Here is a 5,836-nt window from a genome sequence, read left to right as displayed (position 1 = left end):
CCTATTCGTATCCTGGATCATAAGGATAAGGTCTTGCAGAATAAAGGCATTCCTTTGGTTTTAGTTCAGTTGCAGCGCCGAGGCACTGAAGAAGCCACTTGGGAGCTCGAAAACAGGATGCGTGCAGAACATCCTGGGTTGCTTTGATGTTCTTTTCGAGTTGTATTCAGTTGTAAACTCTGTGAATTTTGCATTTGAATAAAAGAATGTTTCTGCATCTTGTTTTACATTCAGTACTTAATATTTGATTTCGGGACGAAATATCTTAAGTGGGGGAGAATGTTGTAACCCATATCCAGAATTAACGATTAATGAGTAATTAATAGTACGATCAGGTTAGATTAGATAAAACATGATTAAGGAAGTCCCAGATGGGTTAATGAAGTTCGGAAATGGATTCAAAATGCTCGAAAGTGGTTGAAAGAGTTTCCAATTCGGAGGATCCGTTGTCCAGTTCGGAGGCTCCGTTGTCAAAGTTCGGATGGTCCGAAGAGGGTTCGGACGTCCCGATCGTTCTGCCGACAGACGTCATGGATGAGGTCATTTTGCTGACATAAGCAATGATGCATTATCAGGTTCGGACGACCCGAAGCTGCGATCGGAGGATCCGATCATGTTCGGAGGGCCCGAAGTCAGTTTGGACGGCCCAAACTTCGTCTATAAATAGGAGTGCCGAGGTTCATTTTAAGACGCACCAATCACCTCTCTTCTCTCGTTTACTTGGTCTTCTAGCTTAGATCTAGGGCGTTCTAGGCATCCCATTGGGAATCCGGAAGTGGCGTAGCGATCCAGGCGTCGTAGCGGAGCTATAGAGTAGTTTTGAGGCAAGCGACAGAAAAGGGCAGACGACGGACGCATGTATAGCTTTTGCTTCCTAAAAATATTTAGGAGTATGCAATAGTTTAGTTAAGGATTTTAGAGCACTATAATGATATTAGTATCATTTGACAGTGTAGAACGGATTATAGGCGTAGACCTAGAGCTTAGCGCGCCTAGAGGTACGAAAGTACTGTTCGAGATATTCTGACTGAGTATGCATGTATTATGTTACTGCATGATTTATATGACATGATTTTATGCTGCATACATTTGAATCTTGAGCTATCTATTTTGAGATGTCTGTTAGTAGGGTTCTACCCTATCCTGTTAGTGGATGGACTTCCATCGATTTAGGTCCGGCGTATCCACTAGTATTTCGGTATGTGAGCCACCTCCTGAAGCGATGGCACAACGTGCTACATACCAGGGCCCGGTCTGTCTTTTTTATCTGGTTCTTGACCTCTAGTCAGTAGGAGGTACACTTGCATTCATGTATACTCATACTCTCGTGCTGAGCGTTTTATGCTCACGTCTCGTACTCTGTGTTTCTGGACACCCTTTTCCATGAGGTAGGTTTGCGATTGGATGTGGAGGGTGGATCCAAGAGGGGCTAGGCAGTGGTCGGCCAGTTGGAGCTCCGCCTAGGGTTTTATTTTCTTTTATGATTGGGTTTATACACTATTCGATCTAGTTGTATAATATATGGGTATTTCAGATTCCTTTTCCTTGGGATTGTATTTATGCTTATTGTTTCCGCAGCTTATTCTGGTTTATTATTTGATTAATTTAATTGCATGCCTAAGTCTGTTTAGTAGGTGATCTTGGTAAGGGTCACTACAGTTGTTGCTAGGGACATCATGGATTTCTATAGCACCTTATCGTCTGGCTCCGACAAAGATTAAGGAATTGCAGAAGCAAATGCAGGATCTTCTTGATAAGGGTTACATTCGACCTAGTGTTTCACCTTGGGGAGCCCCAGTGCTGTTTTTCAAGAAGAAGGATGGTTCGATGCATATTTGCATAGACTACCACCAGTTGAACCACGTGAGTATCAAGTATAAGTATCCTCTTCCGCGGATATATGATTTGTTTGATAAGCTTTAGGGGACTTCAGTGTATTCTAATATTGATCTGTGATCAAGATATCATCAGTTACGGGTTATAGATTAGGACATCTCTAAGATATCATTTCACACACGGTATGGGAACTATGAGTTCTTGGTGATGCTATTTGGATTGACGAATGCTCCTGCTGTTTTCATGGACTTGATGAACAGGGTTTTCCATGATTTCTTGGATAAGTTTGTGGTAGTTTTCACCGATGACATCTTGGTGTATTCTCGCAGTATTGACGAGCATGCCTTTCATCTCCATACTGTTTTGCAGATATTGAGAGAGCAACAATTGTATGCTAAGCTCAGTAAGTGCAATTTCTGGATTGACCTAGTTGTCTTTCTTGGTCATGTGATTTCTTGAGAGGGTGTGGTAGTTGATCCTAGCAAGATAGAGGCTATTCTGAATTGGACGCGTCCGACGACAGCTTCGTAGATCCGTAGTTTTCTTGGATTGGCAGGATACTATGGGCGATTTGTGGATAATTTCTCTCAGATAACAAAGACTTTGACTCAGATGACGAAGAAGGATGTTTCTTTAATCTGGTTAGCAGAGTGCGAGTAGAGTTTCCACGAGTTGCGACATCGTTTGATGATAGATCCAGTGCTATCATTCCCGTCTGGATCTGGAGGTTTCGTAGTCTACACCGATGCTTCTCTCCAGGGTTTGGGGTGTGTGCTGACTCACAACGAGCATGTGATTTCCTATGCCTCCAGACAGCTAAATACTCATGAGGAGAACTATACCGTACATGATTTGGATCTTGCAGCCACTGCCTTTGCCCTCAAGATATGGCATCATTATTTGTACGATGAGAGGTTTGAGATCTTCACGGATCATAAGAGTTTGAAATACCTATTCACTCAGGCTGAGTTGAAAGTGTGAAAGCGTAGATGGAAGGATTTGTTGAAGGAATATTTTTTCGAGATCAAGTACCATCCAGGCTCTTCTAATCCGGTTGCTGATGCACTTAGTCACAAGGTATATTTGAGTTCCTTTCGTACCAGTGCTGTTTCGCGTGTGGTAGAGGATTGTTATTCCTTGGGATTCACTTTTCGGCACAAGAAGAAACAACATGGAGTTCACGTTTCATCAGTACTAACCGAGACAACTTTGTATACTCGGATTAGAGAGGAACAAAGTGCTGATCCAAAGACTCAAAAGCTATCCCGATTAGCTCAGGATGAGAATACTTCTGGTTTCCATTTCCAGGCTGATGATCTGTTGTGTCTTTCCGATCATGTGCAGGTTCCTGATGATTCCACACTGAGGGAGGAGATCTTGTCGCATGCTCATCGTAGTAGATTCTCTGTTCACCCAGGAAGTATGAAGATGTATAAGGATCTACGGATGAGATTTTGGTGGAAAGGCATGAAGCGTAGAGTATATCAGATCGTGTCTCGATGCCTTGTGTGTCAATAGGTCAAGGTAGAATTCTGACGATCAGCAGGTTTTCTTCAGAGTTTGGAGATTCTTGAGTGGAAGTGGGAGCACGTGACTATGGATTTGTCACCCACTTTCCTATGTCTTCCATAAATTGTGATGTGATTTGGGTTGTGGTAGATTGATTGTCGAAATCCACGCATTTCCTTCCATACAATCGGGATTTCACTTTCGACAGGATGACACGATTGTATGTGCAAGAGATTGTTCGTCTTCATGGGATTCCACTGAGCATTGTGAGCGACAGAGATTCAAGGTTTATCTCTAGATTTTGGGGTAGTTTCTAGCGTGCTCTTGGTACTACTCTGAGCTTGAATACGGCCTATCATCCAGAGACCGGTGGACAGTCTGAGAGGATGCTTCGTACCCTCGAGGATATGCTCAGAGCTACGGTGATGGATTTTGGTCCAGCTTGGCATGACCATCTTGCGTTGGTTGAGTTTGTGTATAATAACAGTTACCATCGCAGCATTGACATGGCACTGTTCGAGGATTTTTATGGAAGACATTGTCGTACACCTTTGTTTTGGGACGAGGTTGGTGAGCGTCAGGTTGAGGGTCCGGAGTTAGTTCAGCAGATGACCGATGCGGTAGAGTTGATCCGACAGAGGATTAAGACTGCTCAGTATAGACAGGCTAGTTATGCTAACACGTATAATAGACCGCTGCATTTTCAACTGGGAGAACATGTATTTCTGAAGGTTTCACCTTTTTTGAGAGTGATGATGTTTGGGCTTTAGGGCAAGTTTTCGCCAAGATTCATAGGGCCATTTGAAATTCTTGAGAAAGTTGGAGATGTGGCCTATCGTTTACCCTTGTCGCCTTACCTTTCTCGTATTCATGATATGTTCCACGTATCGTTTCTTAGACAGTACGTTGCGGATTATTCACTTAGTCACAGTATCGTTTCTTAGATCAGGATTTGTCGTACTTGAAGAGACCTCTCAGAATCCTTGACAGAAAGGAGAAGGTGTTTCGTAATAAGCGCATACCGTTAGTCATGGTGCAGTGGCAGTGCAGAGGTGCCGAGAGGGCTACTTGGAAGTTAGAGAGCAGGATGCGTAAAGAACTCTTTTCTGTTGCATCACTACAAGAAAAAAGGCTAACAAAAATGTCGAAAAACCATTGTCGTAGGCAGTTTAAAACTTTTGTTAAAGGTCGTGTTGTTAAAGGGGATGCTCAAAGACAACTGTTAAAAACTGTTGTCTTTTTTGGCAAAAAGACAACGTTTCTACAATGGTGAAAAACTGTTGTCTTTGCTTTCAAAGAAACCGTTGTCTTTGAGCATGTGTTTTTAATAACAGAGCCTTCAACAACAGTTTTAGACGACCTACAACAATGGAGAAAAACCGTTGTATTTTTTAATGTAAAAACAAAAAAAATTAATATATAAATTTTCAATATTATAAATCAATCAAAATTTTAATTTTGGAAAATTAAATTTAATATACAATTTTTCACTATTACAAATCACTCAAAATTAGAATTATAATTCAATGCATACTAGAAAATAAACTTTGTTTTCATAGGAACCGCAACAATCTCTTTTTCTCTAATGAACATCTCATCTTGATTTAGAGAAGATAAGCCTTGTCTTCATCAACTTCTCATACTGCAACAGAAAAACACACTTTGTTATATCTATCAAATGTAAATTAATAAGTATTGAAATTTATAGAAAATATAAATGTGAAGCTTGCATGCATATGTTTTGAGACAATTTGAAGATCTTTAACCTGCCCAGAAATATAATCTTAGGAATTAATTACCTGAGTTGAGTCTTTTTGTTTTAAGCTTGCTATAAAAATTAACCATCATAACGCGTAAAATCTTAACAAAATTGTAGAGGCCATCACCTAGAAGGAGAGCAATAGATATGGAAACCTGCCAAGATAATATACGCAAATCAATTAAATTCAGGGATCTTGCGTCATCCCATAGCATTCTAGTTCCCATGTAAGTCATTCTAAAATCTAAATAAAAGCATGAGCAGAATATAAAACACAATTAAAAGCTCTTATCTACAGTAGATTTCTCATCAAGCAGATAAAGTGAATTCCAAAGTAACATGATTATCTAATTTTGATAAGAAGAGAGCATTCAACAAATTCAAACACTTGATCATTCAACAAAATGCATTCAGATCCAAATGGACCGATGATCTACGCAGACCTTATCTCATTAAGAAAACCATATATTTTGATCTATCCACCATGGATCTAACGAAGAGGTAGCAGAAGGATCGAGCATGAATAATTCAAGCAATCAACAGCAAAAAATCAAAAGAAGCTGAGCAAAAACAGAAGAAAACACTTAGCTGAAATCTGAACATCGATATACTCACGTCGAAAACTTGCCGGAAAAGGGAAACGATATGCAAAAACAGGGCTTGGATCATAATAGTTCCAAGATTCAAATTCAAACTATAAATAACCAAAATATCATAAGAATTGGCTTGAAA

The sequence above is a fragment of the Henckelia pumila genome, chromosome 4 (genome assembly GCF_033568475.1).
Source record: "Henckelia pumila isolate YLH828 chromosome 4, ASM3356847v2, whole genome shotgun sequence".
Lineage (NCBI taxonomy): Eukaryota > Viridiplantae > Streptophyta > Magnoliopsida > Lamiales > Gesneriaceae > Henckelia > Henckelia pumila.
Note: the sequence above shows the minus strand (reverse complement) of the source record.